Genomic DNA, 22,757 nt, shown 5'->3' with positions numbered 1-22,757 from the left:
GACATAGACAATATTACATTATTTTTGGAAAAAAAACCCACCCACTTCAGTTGGTTGTATTTATTGTGATTTTTTTTTTAACATTTAAGCCATATCGTGGCAGCAAGGAAAAGAATGATCTTGAGATATTTACCCACACTTTGAAATTTTTTCTACCTCGAAGAAAAAAAAAAAGTCTCACGTAACAAACCTGGGACATTGCTCAACCCCTGGTAATCTCTGAAACCACCCTGGCATTCTCACTACTTGTGGCATAATTATCTGGAGGAGCAAACAACTGAATCACAAGTTTTGTTTATTAAACAAAAGTAGACTTCAGTTGCTTTCCAAGTAAAAACAAAGCAATCATTCCCTCCCAAATCTACCAAAAAACAGAATAATCTCTCAAACAATGTGGTAACCTTGGCAGCATGATGAACAGTGCTACCTGGTCAGAATACCTACTTTGAGGATCACAAGAATGAAGCCACAGAAGGGAAAGGTACTGAATCTACCAGGGCCAATTAGATGTCAAGACTTCACAAAACAAATAATAATATGACTAAACAAGGCATTACAGAGAGAAAACTATGCCACGAGTCTTTCAAGTGGCAAAGAACAGAATTATCAAAATGGATTTTTGGCCACACTAAGACAAAACAGAAATTATAACAGAAAGAACAGAAGAATAAAGGAATGTCTCCTCAAAAATATTGAGAAATATTAATAATAATGGTTTACACCACAGAAGGATTTTTAAATATTAACAGCTAGCAATTTTGATGCTTATGAAAGCTTTTATCAAAATATTTAAAAAATAAGGGATTAGTGTGTGTGAAAGCAGGAGATAAGAATTTTGACTGTTCAAAGAGAGTAGAGATACAAGTGGGAGGAGAGAGGGAGTAGCTTTCTGTAGATGCCACCAACTTGGAGAAAGATTCACGGGCTGCGATAAACACAACCTCTTATTATACTAAAGAAATAGTCAGTATGACATACACAAGATTTGTGGGACGTGTATAAAGTGAAAATAGTTTTTAATCACAGTGTAAGAAACATTAAGACTACACTAACTGTAGACTGGGAATTAGAATTAGTTGTCTCTAGATGAAAGAAAAAATGCCTGATACAACAGAAAACAAATAGCTGTAAAGTATCTGCAATTGATTCTTAATGCACTGAAGAATGAAACAACTCAAAAATGCTTTTAAGAAAGACTAGCCTAGGCATAGAAACAGTAAAAACAAAGGCCAAGCTGCATGAAAACAATTCATAGCACCTCAAATCTTGGGAAAAAAATAACATAGGTAAGAACTTCCAGGTAAAGAAAACTGTTGGGTAAAGTCAAAACATTGATTTTATAAGCTAAAGAAACAGAAAAAGCATAGAAATTACCAAGAAGCATCACATTTTAAATGACAACTAGTGAAGATGAACAAGATAAGCATATTAGAGCACAACATGTACCAACAGAAACAATTGCAATACAGTGAGGAAATTAGTCAACAGCAAACCAGAAGATAATATCACTTGAAAAGACATCAGCACCAAGTGCAACAAATGGCAAAGGACAGTAACACTGAGGGTATAATGATGATGATGTATATGCTGTGAACCATAATCTTTCCAATCTGAAATACAACACATTGTTAACCTCCATATTTTAGTCTTTAGAATACAGACCCCCACAGAGGAATCCTTTCAGGCATTCACAGTACGTGAGTATTTAAACCTGCACAGCTATTTAGTCCCTGAAAAGGACCTTGTGAAGAGAACAGTAAATATCCTCCACACTTGACAGGATCAAGGGGTTCATCAATGCAAGCATTTTATTGCCATAGGACTCATGGAAAAGGTTTAGTCTTATAAGCAATGCTACATATGCCCTCAAAGTTATGAGTTGAATTGGTTCTCAGTGCTACATATGCCCTCAGAGTTATGAGTTGAATTGGTTCTCAGTCAGCGATTTAATGAGACAACAACAACCCTCCCTGACAATAGAGGCACCCATTCCTGCTCCTATATGCCTTACTTGTATGTGAATGTAGAGAATTTACACCTTTAACACTGTTGTGAGCCATCACACTGCCTAGCAGCTTCCTACAGCACTACTTTACACCCCCTAAATTCTGAGGCAAATCAGAAATTAAATACCTTTTCAGGCAGTTGAAATGTAGTAATGAAAGTGGTAGGGTTTGGTTTTTTTTATTTTGTTCTTTAATTGGCAACTGTCTATAAAATAGAGAGCCTTTTCACTCAAGCGTCTTCCTCTTAATCTGTTCAACATTGTCTTTCATTAAGCAGCTTCAGTACCATAAGTATAAGCTGTCAAAAATCTACAGTCTTGAATAATGTCTTCACTATAGCCTTGGTGTAAAGGTGCCCAGGGAGAAGGATAAAGCTTGTGATATATGGTCAGGGAAACAAACAAAATTCAAAATGAATGATAATAACAGGGAGAGTCTATAGTTGAACTACTAAATTTAATGTTGTTTACTTCTAAATTTCTGTATTTATAAAGTCAGGCATTAATGCCTAAAGCATTTCTTTAAACATTCCCTGCCCAATTATTTTTATTATTTCTGAATTTTACATTTTCCTTCAGCATTTATCTACAACCATTGAAACCTTCCATACAAGGTTATTAATCAAAGATGCAGGATTTTGTGTGTGGAATTGTGGCAAAGCATGACTGCTGATTTATAAGCACCTAAATTGCACTGCAGAAGCAAAATAAGGCAATTTATTAAGACTAGTCTCAAGCAAAACAAGTAAGCCTGAGATACTTAGCTCCCACGTGGCTGATTTTTTCAATTGGAGAAACAGAAGTTTTAATTGAGTTCTCTCAACTGTGTTATGGTTGGTGTGGATTAGTAGCGTGATCTTTGATTAATTGTGTCAATCATATGTGGTCCCTGGCAAGTTGAAACTGCATGCAACTCTAAATCTCTTCAGAGGGGGTCATTTAAAGCAAAAACCACAACTTCAGAAATTCAATTTAATACAACTGGTAGCAGAAAATAGGAGATACAGGAGCCATATTCCATGCCAATTTCTACTTTCAGTTTATGCAAAATATAGTTCAACTAATTTCATCCAAATTCCTTACTATTCTTTGACAGAATAGGAATTAGCAATTTGCATCCATAGTTGCTCAAAGTAACAGAAAGACACAATTTGAAAGCACTTAACAGAGAACTGACCACTTATCTGGGTAGTTTTTTTCAGGAAATAATCACATTAAACATCACATTAATGCATCTAATTTCTTGTTTTGCTTTGCTAGACTGCAACTTCTACACACTGCTCATTTTGCCTTTTTCAACTACCACATCAAGTATTTGCACTACCTTTTATTTGCCTATTTCTGTATCCACTGACTGCCCCTTTAAACATATCAAAACTGTAGGTTGCACATACGGCTTTGGGATTTTGGGGGAGAATTTTCGTTGGGTTGTGTGGAAGTTTTTCTTATGTGGTGATATTGTTGTCTGTTATCATCCCAACACCCTCCTGAGTATGAGCTGCCCAGGTAGGAGTCTCATTCTATAAATGCATCCTGCATTTCTTCTGTCTAACACCTCTTTATATTCTGTATCTAACATTCAAAGGGATTCAGCCCAACCAGTGGCCCAGGTTATCCTGTGTATCTCTACTGCCAGCACAGAATTTACCACACCACTGGAGAATATTCTCCAGATTTGAAAGCATCACTTTAAAGAAAAAAACAACTAACCAAACAAAACACACATTTAGCCATGTCATATAATACATCTTTTTTTTTTATTAGTGATCACTCCCTTAATATGTGTTTTAATTATTTTTACATTTTATTAAGTACCACTCATTAGGTTCGATACCAAAATCAGAAGATGCCTGTCTGCAATCCACAAGGTCTGTATAAAACTGTCCCATAAAAAAGTTGTATTAACTATTGAACTGGTTATATTCTGGCTTTGCCCATGGAGTCCTATCAATGAACAGTGACTAGGATTAGGTTAGTTCAATTTGTTGCATAACGAATGCTGATCTGATTTTTCAAATAGGATTTAAATGGACTGTAAAAGAATGGTAAGAAGAAAACATCTTTAAATTAAGAGACCTGTTAGATACAAGCTATTAGAAAAACAACACGTTTATAAAATTATTTATTGCATGTTATCAGAAGAAAAGATGCTATTCTCACATCTTGTAAACAACCTGGTAGACCAAAACCAGAAATTGTCACTAAAAAAATGTGACAACTAACTGGCAGAGGAAGAATTCTAGCACAGACTTCCCAACATAGGACAAAGACCAAAAATACACTACCAATGAGAAGCCAGGGTGCTGACAGAACAATCTCAAACCACAGAGTAATTCTGGAATTTAAGAATCACCTTGAAAAATCACATTTCCAGAAACAAGGGTGGTTCTCAAGGAGATTTCCTCCTTTTGAAACAAAACCACAAGCACCTCTTGCATGATTGTTCACAGCGGCTTTCAAATATCAATATTGCCTCTTTTTGAGGAACATAAAATGTGCGTCATCTTATAAATGTAACTGATAGCAGCCCATAATTTGAACATTAAAGGCAACATTTCCCCCAGGTTTCTGTGATCCTTTGTATGGAAGCAGAAATATTGTACAGGTTTTTTCTTCTACTGAGATCCCAGCAGGAATGGAGCCACCACCACCACCACCACACGAAAACATGATCATCCTAAATAAGCCAAAGAACAGACTTAAGCAGTGGAACCATGCAGATGAGCAAGATTGCAGCCAGTGATAGCACCATCTTCTGATGCCTGTCAGTTGTCCTCTAGAAAATAATATTCAGCATTTTTGAATTGCTGATCTAAAGGCTTCAGAAAAATAGCTAACCCCCAACCCTGTTTGAAATAAAATCCATGGACCCTAGATGAAAGGCTCCAGATCTCCCTTTGTTCACTGGCACTTTTCCAGCACTAAGCATTTATGTCTCTCCCACACGCTCAGAAACCCTGACTTGATCGCCATGGAAAGAAACTATACAGAAAAGCATTAATTATATGCCTTTGCTGATGGTAAATTCAGATTGCTTTTTGACAAGGGAACAAAGTAAACCCACATTTACTGGGTAACTTTTCAAGTAGTACTTGGTAAAAGGTGCATTTTACGCAAACACATGTATTTTATTACACATTCTATGAAATGTCTTTACAATCACGGGACAATATTTGGTGACAGTCCACGTGCGATATTTTTAAGTGCTGCAGGGCCACATGACACAACCTTTAACCCTTCAGGTTAAATTGCCTGCTCACCCATTTCTATTCTGCTACAGCTCTAACAGCTGAAAAGTTTTAGAGAAAGGCCATCACATTCACATCAGTGGAACTGTCTTGCATCTACACAGTTATTCTCCCTTTGGTAAGGGAAGGCAGAAGCCTGGACAGTAAGGAGTTTATGCACTGCTATGTCTCAAACACCGATGACCACTCAAAATGGTCAAGAATAGAACAGGATGTGCCTGGAAATGGGGGCTGTACAAAGGTAGGGTAGCACCTTTCTGGAGCCAGTTTTCCTGTTTAGGTCCATGGGGACCACACAAAATGCAGTGCAAGAGCAGAAGCGGGGTCAAGGAGTGGGCAAGACCAACAGAGGGGGTTCCAGGCCACCAAGAACCCCAAAACACCTCCTGATTCTTTTTGGGAACTCTCCATCAGAAATATGTGCATGCCCCATAACACTGCATCAGATACAAAGAATCCCCTCCCTTGTGAGGGATCCAGGCATTCCCATGCCAACTTTAATGTACATAACCCCATAAACTTTTTATTTTACAGGCCCCACTCCAAGAGATGAAGACTGCGATCACCACTACAGCAAAACAGCAGTGATCAAGTCTCATCAATGGATTCATGGGTGGTGATACCTTTCCTCTCCACTACCTAATTTTATCCTTTCCTTCTCTCTTTTCCTTCCATGTTTTCTTCATGGTATTTTTATACTTTTATAGAAAAGAACCAAAATGTCCACATACCTCCTTTCCGCTGCAATTAAACTGTTTTAAAATAAGTCTGCCTCATACATACCCTGGTTATTCAGTGTCGTTTTACTCTAATTCGCCCAAGGGTTTCATTAACAGCAATCTCAGTTACCCTGCCTCAGAGGTGGGTTGTAACAGTGGTGTTAGTGTCTCTATTACTGAAGGCCTGGTTGTTCGCAGTCTAAATCTGTTGCCTACTATATTTTCGGGGAAAGTAAAGAAGCACAGGATCAACCTCAAAATTTCCATTCCCTAAAATAAGTGCTGGCTTTATCAGACAGTCCCAAGTATGAACAACTACTGCACAACACAGAAATCAGAAAAGAGACTTCCCAAGTGGAAGCACATCCCCCTTAGGATGGGAATTCAGAAAAGCTATAGGTTAGAAACTTGTTTCTACTCTGCAGTGTACAGAGAATGCTGCTTCTGTTTTGAAAAACAAGTCATTGTACAAGTTGACAACGTGCTCTGTGCACAAGGCAGAATTAGGTCCTTAAGCAATTTAAATAAAGTCGCTGATGAGGCAACTCAGTGTTTTTAAAGCTTACAAACGATATTGCATGGAAGTAGTTTCGAGCTAATTAAACGTAACTAAGACTTACATAACACTATTGGAAGGAAAAAAAATTTTGTTCAAAAGTGACGGGATTTAGGCACAAAGTCCAAAGTTTATTCATTGCCAGTGTGAAAAAGTAACACGCTTACAGTGACAGAAACTTAGTCAACTGAAAACTTTCTACACCAGTCACAGCTGCAATAGTAGGTTTAATTGGCACATAATACAGTCCAAGGATTTAAGGTATTTCTTCAGAAAGGGACACCAACAAGTTGTTACATCTGCTATTTTTCACCTCACATGTAAGGAAGTGTATTCATATCCTTCCTTTGGACAGGCCCTTTGAATTTTTCATTGATTTCCAAATGTTGATAAATAGCAAGAAGAAACAATCATTCTTTAACAGGCAGGTGAGTCAAAACTTCTGACAGTTAAATGCCAAAATCTTTAGCAGCAAAAATACTTGTTCATACCAAATGAAAGAGGAACTCTGCTGCTCCAAGAACACAGTTGTTTTGGAGGGAGTTGTTTGGTTTTGGGTTTTTATTTAGTTTGGGGATTTTTTTCCATTTAATCTACTGTCTACCTGAAGTGCTATCTGTTAAGAGAAAAAAAAGGAAAAAAATTTCCTCAGACATATTTTGTACAATGTAATTAAGTCTTAAACTGGTGTTGCTCATGCATTAAAAAAAAAAAAAAAGGACTCAGACGAAGACAACAATTGGTTATTGATCACGAGGATACGTAAAAAACAAGCACAGTGAAAAAAAGCTACAGCCTGGCTAAAGCTTTGCCAGCTGCTCTGTGTTTATCCACAGAATGTCATTACACAAGCAAGAAAGGTAGGTGAACAGCTTGTTAACACAATAAAATGCTAGCAGCACCTTAAGCAAAAAAAAACCCCAAAACACCAAAATAACAACAACAACCAAAAGCACCAAAAAACCCCAGTGAGATAATGATTTACTGGACAATAAAATTCAGGGGAAGTGAGTTTTTCCAATTTCCCCTACACTGGGTATAATTCCAACCCCTTAAAAAGCAAAATCTGATAACAGTAATGCTGAACTAGAATTCCAAATATTTGAGACTGTCACGCAGTTGGTTTTCACTCATGACAGATTAAGTCAGTGTACAGAGTTTCTATTTTTGAGTGTTTATAATACTAATCTAGAAAAGCATGTGCTCAAATCCATATTTTCTGGGGGAAGCACATAAGCATATGCTGAATACATATTAGTGAAGCTTTTGGACATGTACCCTGTGGAACAGGAGTGCCCTGCAGCTGAACCACAGCTTTGATTTCTAGGAAAGATAGACAGACTGCAGGAGAGAAAGGGGGTTTGCTGTGCTGAAGTGATGGAGCAGCCAGTTCTTCCACGTGAAGAGTGGGTAACCTGCAAGGCTGCCTCCTTGTCTAGCCTATGGCAGGCTATTTTTAATTGGCAAGAAATCAACCTTCTCCAAATTGGATCTGTTTTGCTTGTGATGGCAACTGGTGAGTGACCTCCCTGTCTTTATCCTGGCTCTCAAGCTTTTTCATCCTATTTTCTTCCCCTGGCCTGTGGCAAAGGGGAATGAGAGTGGCTGGGTGGACACCTGGCAGCCAGCCAAGGTCAGCCCACCCCACTGAACTTAAGAAACACTTACCAAAAGCCTCCTCCAGCAGCTAATATCTCAGAGTTTGACCTGAAGATAATCACAATTCATTCGCAGCTGCTGCAAGAACACTGAGTTTAAAGAACAAATATTTACTTAGAAACAGCAAATTCAGCTTGTCAGGATACATATTGAAATGTACAAATCACTCTCTAAATGTTTTGGGTTTGGGTTTTTTTTAATGCTTTTATGCAGTTTGTTTCAGATTTGTCTAGATTTTTGTATTTAAACATTTAACTAAGCATCTCTTCAAACAAAATAAGGTTCTGCAGTGCTTTTAGTGATTTGTTACCTATCAAGAGGAAAACAGCCAATTTAGCTCCCTCAGCTTGTTGATCAATCACCTTCAACTCCAGCTCTGCAGCCCCTCCCTCACGCAGAGGAATCCTGTGCCATTTGGAAGTGGCACCCAGCTATTTTTCCTCCAGCAATGCAAACCAACTTGCTACACTACATGTCTTCACAACTCTGCATTAGAAAACTTTTAACCCACTCTAGTTATGTTATACCATGTTTAATGGATGTGTCTAAATATTTATAACAACTCCTAAACACTTGGGCAAACAATGACCTCCTATTGGACATGTCTTCCATGGTAATTTCTCTCTAGTTATTACTCTGCTATAACCTTTTTTCCTTTCAGAATCAGACAAACAACAAAATAAAATAAAAAACCCAATAACCTCAAATAACCAGTTTATGCAGCTAAAGGACTGTTTTGAAGACTTTTTTTGGTTCTGTCATCTTTTAGCACGCACATTCCTAAATTATTTTTCCCCTGCTGGGTCTATAGTTCCAGTATTTTGCTCATACTTAGCAGACCTGGTAAATCACCAATTCTGCCTTGCTGTTCAGTACCAACCCATTTTGAACAACCTGCCATATACACAATTTTACTTCTGGATCATAAAATACACATCTTTGTTAATCAGGGAACAGACAAAACTCTAACAACAGGGAAACCTGACCCAGCAAGTTCAAGCCTGCTGATTATAAAAGAGTTGCTCCATAGTTGTTCTCAGGCATAGCACATTTCTAAGGTTTTTTATATTCACAGTGCATCTTTATTTTTCTTTGCCTCAGCAAACTTACTTATGGTGAGTCTGAGGTGTTCCATATCATATTTTAATAAAAGAACAGTCATCTGTGTGAAGTTGCTCATAGATAACCTCATTTGCCTTGCAGGAGGCCTTCGATAAGCTCAGGCTGAGCACCTTGCCAGATGTTCAGGATTTAACTACCTTGGCATCATATCAGCAGAACAATCAATCATTGCAACAAAAAGATTTCATCAAAACTTTGTTCCGAAACGCATCTGTTCAAACCCAATGATGAAAGAAACTGCTCTTACAGCCCTCAGCACAGAAACTTTTCCCAGTTTCTGCCTTCTGACAGTAACTTCAAATGAATGTTTGCATAAGTAAATCTTTTGATCTTATTTCCACTATTTCAGCTAAATCAGATAAACAAGTAGCTTTCCAAGTGCCATCATCAGTCAACTTGTGTTTCCTACTCTGTCTTCCAGATAACAGCAAGCTTCCGTGGATGTTTGTCCCATGCTTACCACAGCACCCATCTGTAGGGATTCATTCATGTCTAATAAGGAACACACTCCAGACAGTCCTTGATCTCAGGCATTTATCATCACACTCTTTGGAGAAAGTCACCATCTCCTTTTAGGTAGAGACGTACTTGAAATTTTAGGGAACTTTCAGGAACTTCACTGCTTTTAATGTCTCGATACTGTGATTAGCATCCTTTTTCCAAGCACACTTGAGCATAAATAGTGGCTTTGATAATTACCAGAACATGAGCAAGAAGAGAGGAGGGGGAAAGAAACCAGACAGACCAACAGCAGGACCACAGAGTACTTCAAACTATGTTTAAAACTTCTGAAATAGTCCAACAACAATAAAATATATTCAAGTATATGAAAAGCATGTATTTGCTGGAAGACAGGAGACTGACTACATGGTAGTGCATGGCAGAAGGCTTCCATGCATCCCTGCTCCCACTCCCCACTGAATTGAATATTTTTTGCTCAATTAGGCATTCCCAGGTCTTTTCAGACAATATCCTCAAGGTCTGTCCTTGGTCTCCCGGTCACAGAGAAAACCTCTCCTGGGAGACAAATGGGTTTGTACAGCTATTCCTGTTTTCTGTGCTAGCTCAGCACACAGTTCAAGTTTGACCATTTCTCCTCATCAGCATACATGCTGGATAAACTATCAGACTTCAGCTATTCCCCACACCCAACAAGTTCCTTTTAAATCACAGACACAGAATGCACAAAAACTATGCAGAAGTTAAATACAACCATGAATGCTTTTCTGGCTTATATTTTCCTAAGATGAACAGTTCTATTAATTTATTGAGAGGAAAAATAAAACAAGAAACACATACTGTTTCTACTGGCAAGATCAATTTCTCAGACCTGTTTGCTGCCTGTTTGGTAAATATGAATAAACAACATAATTATGCAACTACCTATTTAATGAATGGACACTTTTCCCATATTCCCAATGACAGCTTTCAGAAAAGCTATTACACATACTCCCTATAGCCTATTACTCTTTATTGATCAGCAATATCACTCACATTATAACTACATGTTCAGGCTTTCCCCAAATGCATTCTGCCAACTTCTGGTTGCCAAGTATTTCTACAGTATGCTAAAGGACGAAAAGAGGCAAAGGCATTAATTGCAGAACTGCTGTTAAAAGCAAGGAAATGCATTACCAGTAATGCTTACTGTAATATTTACAATGCTTTGGCAAGAACATGATTCAAACCAGTTTTCCTTTGTTATGTTTCATAATAGTATCCAAAACCAACACTACATTGGAGCCACCACAAAAAGAAACAGAAAAGTGATGTTTGAAAAATGAAGCATGCTTAAGTAATGCAAAAATACTAACTCATAAAAGTATAATTCACTTCAATTTCAATGTGAACACCCACTGCAGGCCTTTATCAGCAGACAGTAGTAAACTTTACCTTCCAGCTCAGCTGAACTATCTTCTCTACCAACCTTGCTCTACACAGGCTCCACATCCCCCAGTCAGGCTCCAGAAATGAACACTGGATTAGGGACCAGACCAAAAGCAAAGGAAGCCTCTTAACTTCTCACAAGTAATGGGGTAGAGACTTCAAGTGCTTCCAAAGCCTTAAAGAACACTTGCTGGAGTAGCTATAGCTTGTATTTCAATCCCATAACAGGTTAAACAATTTAATTGGTTTCACTATGAATACTGCATTTGACAGAAGGTTCAGCACACATGCAAGTCCTGGATCAAAGCTATTAATTGCTTTTCAATTGTGAAACAATATTTTTCTCTGAATAATCAACATAAAAATCAAAGTGTCGGAATTTTCCTGACATTTCTGAAATCCAAATTCTTAATTATTCCCCTTAATTTCAAGACTGCTCTGAAAACAGTTGGTAACAGTTGTAGCCTTACTTATACAGCTGCCTGACTTGTACAGCTGTCTAACCTACAGTCACATGATCACATTACTTGCCTAAAACATGGGAATTTGCTCCCAAATAGGCAAGAATAACCCTTGGCAGTCTTCCTCTCAGTAAATCCCTCGGTTTTCCTGTGCTCTAGCCTTTCTGTTCTCTGTAACAATTGCAAAGTAGAGGTTAGAACTTGGAAGTACTTTCCCACTGCAGTCTTGCCTAAACCAGGTAAGTGTCCCTCCAGCCCAATCAGTACTTTGTTGTTCCATTCAAAGGTTCAAAGATGAGACCTCCAGACTCCTCTAGATTTGCCAGGAGCATAATGGTACAATTTCCTTCTGAAGGCGAGAGACATCAGTTCAAACCTACTGAAATAAAAATCTTTTTTTGCCCTTACTTGCTACCTCAGGGACAAACTGCCTTGAAGCGAATTTAGCTCCAGCACCTGTAGCCTTTTCAGTTTTGCTCCCTCCAGCAGCAGTTATATCACACCTGAGCCACAGCTTTGCTTTAGTTTTCAAAACCCAGCATCTATGACACAGGCAAGCCTGCAGACAAAATGCCTGCAGAGCTTCAGGGACTACCAATGACGATCTAAAAAAAAATCTCAATGTATTATTAAACATAAAACCCCTGCTTTTAATATACGTGACCCAAGCAACTGTGGAGAAATACTTAAAGGACACCCATATTTTACACTTTTGTTGCAACTTGCAAACACGGTCAGAGCAATTAATTGAAAAGTCTTACAGTAAAATGTTTTCAGTTATTCATCCAAGCAGTTATCTTATCTAGTCAGGCAACATTTTCCTCATGTACTGAATATTTTACAACTTCTAAAGCTACATTGCTTTTCCTTACCAAGTTATAGGTAAAATATAGCACTTCCTTTCAGAGAAAATGTTGTGAAGACTGATGGAGATTTTTTTAAACTGCAAATATATGCACCAATATACTATAACTCAGATTTTTTTGTACTTGCTATTTGTTTTCCTTTATATAATTTTTATATTATTTTTAATTATCAATGATATACAAAGAAAATCATTACAAATTAGGTTAAAATAGAATACATCCAATTAAAGGTTCTGTTCAGGAAGACACATTAACTTCAGAGATGATGTTACCACATCCCAAAATTGCGCTGTGAATACAAATGCCATTCAAAATCATGGCTAATATCCATAATTAAAGCAGGTGTTGAGAAACAATTTTTAATCATTTATTTTTTTGTTTGTTTGTTTGAGAGAAAAAGGAACTCCAAAATTTATCAATTGGAGATGACAGGCAATAGAATATAAAACTTGGAACTGATGAAGTCTGGAGAAATGCATGTATTTTGAAGGGACATTGAAGATTATTTATATTCAGCAAAACATAATTACATTTTTGAAATGGACTGAAAAGAGAAATGTAAATCAAGCTGGCATTACACTTTTATTCTCCAAGCAGCTACTGCTCGATTCTTCATGTTACTACCTACAGCAGCCCAAGGACCAGTCCTGTCCCAGAACAACCTCAGCCAAAGAAAGTGCCTTACCTAGAGGGGAGTGGGGTGTGTAATTACAGTAAGGTGGCAAAAGGACCGACTGATTACAACACAATGACTCATTTTGGGGATATGCATTTATATATTTATTCCATATTCAGCAAAATAACCTGTCAAAAAATTATGGCAAAAAGTCCCAGGTGGTATATGAATGCAGATTGTTTCAGAAAGATCAGTTTGAGACAGGCAGCTCTGCATTTAAATTATACAAAATCCACATGTGAAATACAGTGGTCACTGTTTAACACATCACTGAATGCTTAAGTGCTGCAATGAGGAAGGCAATAAAAATCTGAAGTACAGGATACAAAAAAGCCACAAACAAAAGCACTCGTTAAGATAGAAGCCAAATCCAGTAATACTGTTGAGAACAGGGCAGATATAGGAAACAAAGATATAAAATATGGATTTATAAGCCTGATACAAACCTTTCCTGTTTGAAAAGCATCTTGAAGTTCCATGGCAAACCCAGCTCTTCTCACTGGTAACTTCTGAGCATCAAATCATAAAGTCGAATTCTAAAGCTGTAACAAATGCAGGCCTCCTAACAAGATAAATCCTGGAGTGCCAGACTCTCTTCAGTGGGGCCCAGTGACAGGACAAGGAGTAACAGCCATAAACTACAAAACAAGAAGCTCCACCTCAACATGAGGAAGGACTTCTTTACTTTGAGGGTGGTTGAGCACTGCAACAGCTGCCCAGGGAGCTGTTCCCTGGTAGAGGGAATCCCCCTCTCTGGAGACATTCCAAACCCACTTGTCATCTGCTCCAGGTGACCCTGCCTTGGCAGAGGGGTTGGACTGAATGACCTCCAGAGGTTCCTTCCAACCATTAACTATTCTGTGATTCTGTAAATGAGGCAACTTGAATTACAAAAATTACATTAACAGACCTTGTATATATAAAATTGTATCAGAAAAGGGAAAATTTAAAGAAAGCTATGCAAGTTACTTTATTCCATGAAGGAAAAACGAAATTACCCGTGAAGTGAGACTTGCTAAATTACCAGCAGAGCTATTATGAACATCTTTATTTCCCAGGAAATAATTTTATTATGCAAAACATAAACCAGGAGTCTGCTACACTTTCTAGTTATTATATATGTTTCTTACCATGAAGTTGTTAGCATTTGTGAAGAGCAGATGGGCACATAGAGAACTTGTTTTATACACCCCAAATTTCTGCAAAGGAGCCTAATGAGGCTGTGGTCTGTCACCCCACCATCACCAGGGTGCCATTCATTCCCCTCCTGCAGTACATATGTGGCTTTGTGCTCCTGCCACACTGGACCTGCACTCAGCCCAGTTATTCCAGGTATCCCAACAAAGCCTTGTGATTCCCAAAAGAGAACAAATGGGAGAACCTTCTCTTATACAATTTTTCTCCGAACAAATTGTTACATAAAAAAAAATGTGCAGCACTTAGAGCAAGATATACCGCAGGGAAAAAAATCTGAAAAAAAGAAAAATTAGAATTCAAAGAGAAAAGTTCCTTTTCTCTTCATTCTGGCTCAGGCCAAGACTGATTCAAAATTCCTCTCTGCATATCATCCTCTGTGACAGATGGGAAAACTCTCCAGCAGAGCACAGCTACACACTTCAGCAATGGAATGTAGAAGACAACACGACTCTCATACATTTCATTTCATGAGCTGAGGAATTTATTCTGACTTGCAATGGATGATGCTACAATAAAGCCTTGCCTTAATGTACCTCACCACAAGCACCACTCAATACAGGAGACTGCAATTTGGGAACTGACATTACCCTTAACTAACCCACTCAATCAAAAAACATTGGACTCAAAACATTGCTATCATGAAAACTTACTGCTCCACAGTAACACTAGAGCAAACCAGTTGAAATTGTAAAAAGCAAGCTTTTCACTCATGCTCTGGAACACCCCAAAGTCTCTCAGGTTGCCAGAAGCCAGCCAGAACTAGCCTACGTGCAGCTGCAGCACACACAAATGTGGTTTGGCAGACTGGCCTGCCTCGCTCCCTGAACCATCTCTCCCCCCATGTGTACGAAGTGCATCTGCCTGCATTGTACCTCCAAGTCTTTCTACAACATCATTCTTCTATTTTCCAACCTTCCTCACCCCACCAATACAGAGGACACTGCTCCTCCTCAAAGAAGCAGGGCATTTGTGCCATAAAGGCAAAAAATTACAACGTAAAATCCCGCAGGATACCTCCAACAAAAACACTGGCTGGAGTAAGTCATTTAACAGTCCTTACCATGACAGCAACAGTGCATGAAAAGCAACATGCCAGCTGAGGATGGGAACCAAAACATCACATTTGTGTGAGAGGGAATAAGAAAAACCAGACACTTAAGGCACTTGACACAAGAAGTGATTTCAAACATGTATTTTCTCTGTGTCTGTTTTGAAAATCAGGCCAAAACCTAGAGTCATACTCAAAGCTGATGTTCTGTGTTCACAGTCACCTAGCCAAGTTTAGAATATTCACCCAAAAACCTGCAATTATCCCCAAGGCTGTTTTGTTTCTAGCATGTCTAGCAACAAAACCATAATAAAACATGGTATTCTGTATCGGATTATGAAAAAGGGGTTTGTGCATAAGGTATGTGTATATCGAATATAACCCTCTCCTTGCCAGCCCACAGCTGGGGGCTGGAAATCCTACAGCAAACACAGACACGAAGTTCAAATCACTCATCATACCAGGATGCTCTTCAGCAAAGACAGATGAGTAAGACCTCAGTGACATAAGGTTGGTCTAAGGCCCTGGCAACATTTTAGCTGGATGAAACAATGATTTGTAATTTAGAAAACCTCAAACAACCCAAAATCTAGTACAGTTCTCTAAATTTTCCATCACATGTCACTACATATGGTTTTATCAAGCTTTGTACTATTAAATCCAGTCATCCTAAAATCACTAGAAAGGCTCAAAACAAACAAGTGAGAAAGATACAAATTGACTCTGTAGGGAGACACAGGCCTAACCAGAGAGCAGCTTGCACAATCCCACAAAATAAAACCTAATCAAAACATTACATACTCAAAAAACTAGCCTTCCATTCATGCCTTGAATAGGAACTGATAACTGAGATGTTCATTGGGAGAGAACTGAGTCAGAGCATTACTGACATAGGACAGTGGACAGGGTACTGTTAAAATTTAAGTATCTGTACTTCAGTTGTTTAAAGAACACAGGGCGCCCCTTTCCCTTAAACCAAAAGAAGTCTGGATTCCACGCTCCACACAGCTCTTAGTTCTCAGTCACAGTCTATCACTACTTTACCATCTCAGTCACTAATATTCTTTTATATACCTTGAAGACATGAATATACATTCTTGGTAGTGAGGAATTAAATTTGTCTGGGTCTCCTAAGATGGTGGTTTATTGAATCACATTCCCACATGACTTACTGAGTCCATTCAGAGGTTCCTAGACCCTTACTCAGCCTAGGCAGAAACTCCACCTAGACTGGAATAACCATGCTCTGAGAATTTTTTTTCTCCATTCATAAAATCAGTGTAGTTGCAAGCTGGGAAGAGAGTCAAAAGTAGCAGTTTTTTCAGACTATTTCTTAGGTTTGTCTGTCAGTTCGTGCCAAGAAAAATTTCACTTAGGCATAAGCAGCCACAGCACCCCAGGAAGAGAGAGGAAAAAGCATAATGCCAAGTAGTCCAAAGGAAAAACAAAGTTTGGTACAGGAAAATCATGGCATATTCCCCTGAAAACTGGCCATTAAAAATCTGGTCTAGTTTTGAGGAGCAGTATCTTAAGACATTACACCTCTGCAGGAGAAAGGCTGCCCAGCCCCACATCAGACTATGAGCACAAAGTAAAAAGACCAATTCTGCAAGGGTTAAGTGTTGCCTGGAACCAACAGATGCAGACATTGCCTTCGAAATTTTTCAGTTCTATGCAGCAGATGGTTTAGCTATTACAAAATACTTCTGAAGTACAAGATGTGTTCATTCATGGAGGCTCTTGTTGCCTGATTTTCCCATTTGTCCTCTAGGATCAGGCTGCTGAGGCAGCCCTCTGCTGACATGTTATTTCTACTCAGAAAAATATTATCAGGCTTAAATGGAAAAGTTGACATCAGCATCACTACCTGATGGCTCCAAAATTACATGCAGATTAAGAGGCTTGGCTTATCCAAACAAACAAAACACAAACAAACAAAAAACTAACACCCAGAAAAACAGGTAAAATGTAAAGAATCAAAGCTAATTGCAAGAAAAATCAGCAGTCACTTGCTACGGGAGACACATGTGCTACAGAGAGAAAATGGCAGAGAAGAGAAAGAAGAGTCTCCTGAAAATTACATCTACTACTGGGACAAAGTAAGAACTATCTGTCAATTTTTTTCTGATGACTGCTGGAAAAACCTTGGATTAAAACTCCACTCTGCCTGTAATACAACTTCACTGAATACACTAAACACATTCCATAAAACCTAATCCTTACTTGTATATTGGCAGTACCTCATTCAAGACAAAAGCAATGTTCTTGCATCAAGCAAAACAACAACCAACAGTTCATGATTATTACTGTGAATTCATCAAGAAATCAGCAATTACAACATATGTTGTTTTGATTGTGAGAAGGACAGAAAAGTGAATAGGACACTTCCCATTCTGAGGAGAAAAAATAATCTAATCAGTGGAATTTAATTATTTGTACTAAGTGTAAGTAGTTTTAGTGATAACATATTGCAGGATGCATTCGTTTGAGGGTATACAGTGATGGATTTCTTTTTCCTAATGCCTTGAAATCACTAAGTCTCCTGGATATGATGGCAAAAGTTACAGTGCAGCAAATTCAGATCACTGAGAAGAAAAAAGAAATGTGTGAGCTCTATAAGAAACAAACCTTTCACACACATTCAGGTTTATTCTCTCAGTGGTCCTAATTTTTTTTCCTTAAAGTCAACATCTTAGCAGATTCTCATTACAGTGCACATGGCCATAAAAAGCTGGATTATTTTAACACATACATTTCCAATATGATAGCTACAAAATAATTTTAGAGAACCAGATGACCCACTAATCCATCACAGTTCACATCTGCACCAGCAGAAGTTCAAATACGAGTATTAGGGCAGCCAGACATTTCAGAGAGCCTTGACATGTGGTTTCTAAACCCACAAAGAGTTGTTATGATTATTCTGTCTCCATTTAAAAACAAACTACTGAACCTCTGCAGCATACTGGGAAAAAAAAATGTTTAAAAGTTGCTTTATGTGTGAGAACAGATTATAATGTAGAAATATACAGAAGGTTCCCCAGTGACTGCTTCACACAGAAAAGGTTAAATTGCTTCGAGAAACTGTTTTGTAAGATGCTAGAAAATGAACCCATCCTGGTTTTTATTGTGAGCCATTGCCATTCAGACATCATACCACCCTACCAAGATAAATATGAACTTGTTTGCATATACCCAGGTGAAATTTTGCACTGAGTAATAATAAACTACAAAGAAATTTCAAAAAAATGCTAATTAGCTTCCACATCCAGCATTCCAGAGCACAGTAAAATAGTTCTGTCTAAGAAATAGCTGCATTCCCGTTCTTTCAGCATTCTGCAGCATATGGATGAACAGCCAGGCTGAAGGCAGACTTTGACAGATTCAGTGATTTATATACAAGGGGAAAAAATTTTTGCTGGTTGCCATTGGAAAAGTTCACATAAAGCACCAAACTGACAGATTGAACTGATTTCTGATAATGAACTGATAAAACAGAATGTCTCTTACAAAGTTGAAATAAAACTTTGCCTTAACTCTTTGCTTATCCTATTTATCTCACATACATAAAGCAATTTTTTGCAACATCTCATTTTTCAGTGGCACCTTGAGCGAGTGACTGTGAGTCACTGGCAATAAAAATAATTCTCAACACATTTGACAAGAAATTCTTAATAGCCAAACAGTGGGCATTCACAGGTTTTATGCCGCTGCTCATACTACTTATCTTCCATCTTTTGGTTATTGCAAAACAACTACCTTCATTCCAGCTTGGCAATAACCTAAGTAATTACAGTTTTCAACAAACTGCTCTGTCCCTTTCTACAGTTTAATAACCAGCCTTAATATAATATTTATATTACTGTAGTTCCAAGAAGGCTTCATCATGATCTGGTTACGCTGCAGTGCTCCCAAATCATTCTGAGAAACCATCTCTGGCTTCAAGACTTCAGCTTCACAGCAAGCATTTAAAAAAAAAAAAAAAAGCCAGAAAGGAGAACTCCAACAAAGAGAAGGAAAGAGACTGGCTCAGCAGACCTGTACAAGGCATCAGCTCCATGCTGCTTTTCCTCCCTTGTCCTTCTGTAATACTGGTTGAAATCCTTGTCTACTTGCTCAGGTATTCAGTTTTGCTGTTACTCACCCCCTTTTCAGAAACACCACTTTTTCTCTATGACATGTAAACACAAAGTCTAAGAACACTGTCAGACAATATGACATTCTGTTTTCAGAAGTTGGCTTCTGGTTGTAGGTGTAGTCTTCACAACAACTTGTTGCAGAGTAACAAGGAATTATTTGAATTGACTTCTATGTCAAGTGGCTTCAGGTGTGTTACTCCTTCAACATTCAACAGAGGAGAACATGCCTAAAAAGTCAACCTGGAATTGTCACCTCTGCTTTTACCCAAACTGCTCCAGAACTCAAAAAAACCATTGTATTCCTCCAGCATTTAGCTCATGCTTGATGTCAAGCTCATAGGTTCACTGATGACAAGCAAGTTACAGAACACAAAAAGACAGTACGAGTTGCTCTTTTAATCAGAAAGCATCTAGCATTTTGCAAATTTAAAGTAATGCTATCTATAGTAGTGCTATATATTACTATTGTAACACACAGAAGTGTTATAATAGCAAATCTTAAGGTTATTCTTTAAACCCGAAATAATTACTTTGGTATTGAGATAAAACTGCCAACAAACCAGGCACAGTTTTTCAGAGGCACTCTAAACACGGCATCCAAGGGCACTCATCAACCTCAGAATTCAGATCACACAGCAAGGGAAGAAAAAACACATACACTGCTAACAGGCTCTCTCCAGTATTGCTATCCACCCATTATGTGTAGCATCAACTGCAAGTAATACCTGAGAATTACTCCGGCAAGAACTCTGCAAACAACTTCAGCATCTTCTTCACAAGTTCACTCCAACCTGTAAGCTGACAAATTGTTTTAAAGTATTGTAAGTGAGAACCCAAGTGTGTTCCCACTCCGATGGACAACCCTCAATCCTGTAAGGAACACAAGTCCCACAGGCACTGAAGTGTCTCTCTATTCCAGGGTCCCATTTCCAGGTGTGGATCAGACACCCAAAGCCTAGAGGACAGCTGGAATCTGGCAAGCACTACCTGTAGCTAAGCGACCTTCGGAACCAGAGTGGTGTCTAGGACTTCACTTACTCCACTTGCCCAGTTGCTTCCTGAAAATACTGCAAACACCTCTTCATACAACGCCCCTTACTTTTGGTACTATGGAAAGAAAGGTGAATCTCTTCCCCCCTCACTGCAGTGCTCTCACACAGGCATCTCTCATGTCACTTCTTTCTGTGCTTTGTCTCAAACAGAGAGTCAGTAACGAGCTAAACAGATTAGCCTCAGTTAGGAGTTTGCATCGAGCCTGCCTGGTAACCTTCAGGATCTACCAGAAGGGACACTTCAAACTGAAACAGAGATGTTGACACCATAGGGGACAGGAGGAAGGTGTAGGAAGGTGTGTGCTGAGGAAGATGCATCTTCCAATGACTAATGATAGCCAAGAAGCCTCTCTGAGGTGCTCAGGATATCAATGAACACTCTTGAGCCTCAAGGTTTCTTCCAGAAGTTTGTCACAAATACTCTGTAAATATGTTCATACTGAAATACAGAGAAGGGGTGCAGAGGGGGGACAGCAGTAGTTGGCTCTCTCCAGCAAATAACAAAGAAAATTAAGAAAAATAAGTGTCTGTTTTAGCAGCCCAATCTTTACTGACATCCTCTGCTAAGAGGAAACTGAAAGGATGCTGCTGCATATTGTTTATATCACAGGCAATGTAAATAGAAATATCTTGAAATACACACTGACAGTTAAGACAGGTTTTTACTTGCAGACTAAAAATTGAATAAAAAAACCAAGAAATCAAGACAAATGACTGTAGCATACAAAGTACAGAAACCATTAAGTCTTTTTTATCTCTATATAAGAAAAACTTCATGACTCAAAGGACCATCACACACCAACTGTGAGATAAGCCGAAGACACACAATGCACAAATCCTGTTTAAGCAGGGACAAGTCTATGAGTGCCTTCAGAGAGAAATGATGCCTTTTCAGCCTAATGTCACCAGAGCCCTCTGAGCAGCCACAGCTGGACTGTGACCCCACAGGAAGACCTGGGCAAGGCCTGCATAAACCAGCAGAAAGCAACACTGTGAACCCGACACCTTGGTTATTCTACCCCTGGAGCTGAGCAGCATTTGCACAACTTATTAGCAATCATACCGAGTGTTTTGCAGTAGCATTTGTTACATGCTTCAAAGCACAAAATAAAAACCATGACTCAGGAAAATGAGGTAAGAGGCAGGCTTCCACACTTAATGTGTGGTAATTTAATGCACAATAATCTTGGTTCATGATCACATATCTGAATTGAAATGAACCTTCAAGACAACAAATATTCTAACAAATTTGCATTTTTAGCACAGACACCAATGAAATTGAGAACTGACACCGCAGAACTGGAAAATCCCATTTTCCTCACTGTAGGTGAAAGCAGAAGAACCTTGGACTTTATTCTGAGGAATGTGACTATACAGCAGGAATTAAGAAGAAAATATTTTGGGCAAAACTGTAACAGAAGTCTGTATACACACTTGGAAAATAAGCTTTCAGGGCAGAAAAGGAGCCAAAATCCAAACCTGAAAAAAGAAGTTATAATCCAACCTGTGTTTTGCTCATTTTTTCAAGTTGTTGTCATGTTATAAAACTTACTTTCAGATTCATCTAGAGGTGTCACTATCCAGCCAAAGTGGAAGCACGGAACCAATCAAATTCACAACTTATCTTTACAATGTTTCAAACCAATTTCCTCAATTATTTACCAAAAAAATGGTATGCCAACTATGTAAGTAATTGGATAAATTCAAGCTTCACAAGTAACTTTTTCCTCTTCGTAAAGTGAAAACAATCCTGGCTACACCTAAGAAAATCTCCATTGGAATCCCAGACAAAGATCTATGGGGTTTTTTCCTGTTCTGCAGCATTGGTATGTCTTTCTCCTTTCTTAAATTCTTCACTTGAGTCAACTTTACAGATCTTGCCAGATATACAACTGCTGATGCAGCATGAGGACTACAGAAAACACCACCAACACAACAAAGAAGGTATCCAAACAAGAAGTCTTTGCAGTTGTATTGGCTTTCCATGTTTGTACAGAAGTGTTCATGTGCCTCTAAGGAAAAGCAGATCCTTTCCATCAAGGCTATTTGATGGGAAGTTTTCTTATTCTTTACTCCTTTCATAAAAGCTTGGTTATAAACTACTGCATTTCACAGTTCTCAG

General features: G+C 38.5%; 1 protein-coding gene across 8 annotated transcripts in view; it reads right to left on the bottom strand.

The window, feature by feature from the left end:
* ZFYVE28 (zinc finger FYVE-type containing 28) overlaps positions 1-22,757 on the bottom strand; it is a 152,425-nt gene that overhangs the window by 82,390 nt on the left and 47,278 nt on the right. The gene's annotated exons all lie outside the window — the stretch shown is intronic.

Source organism: Manacus candei, unplaced genomic scaffold, assembly GCF_025592945.1.
Source record: "Manacus candei isolate 608988 ecotype Guabito, Panama unplaced genomic scaffold, ASM2559294v1 h1tg000048l, whole genome shotgun sequence".
NCBI lineage: Eukaryota > Metazoa > Chordata > Aves > Passeriformes > Pipridae > Manacus > Manacus candei.
The sequence above is the reverse complement of the archived record's forward strand: the minus strand, read 5'-3'. Positions and strand labels throughout refer to the sequence as shown.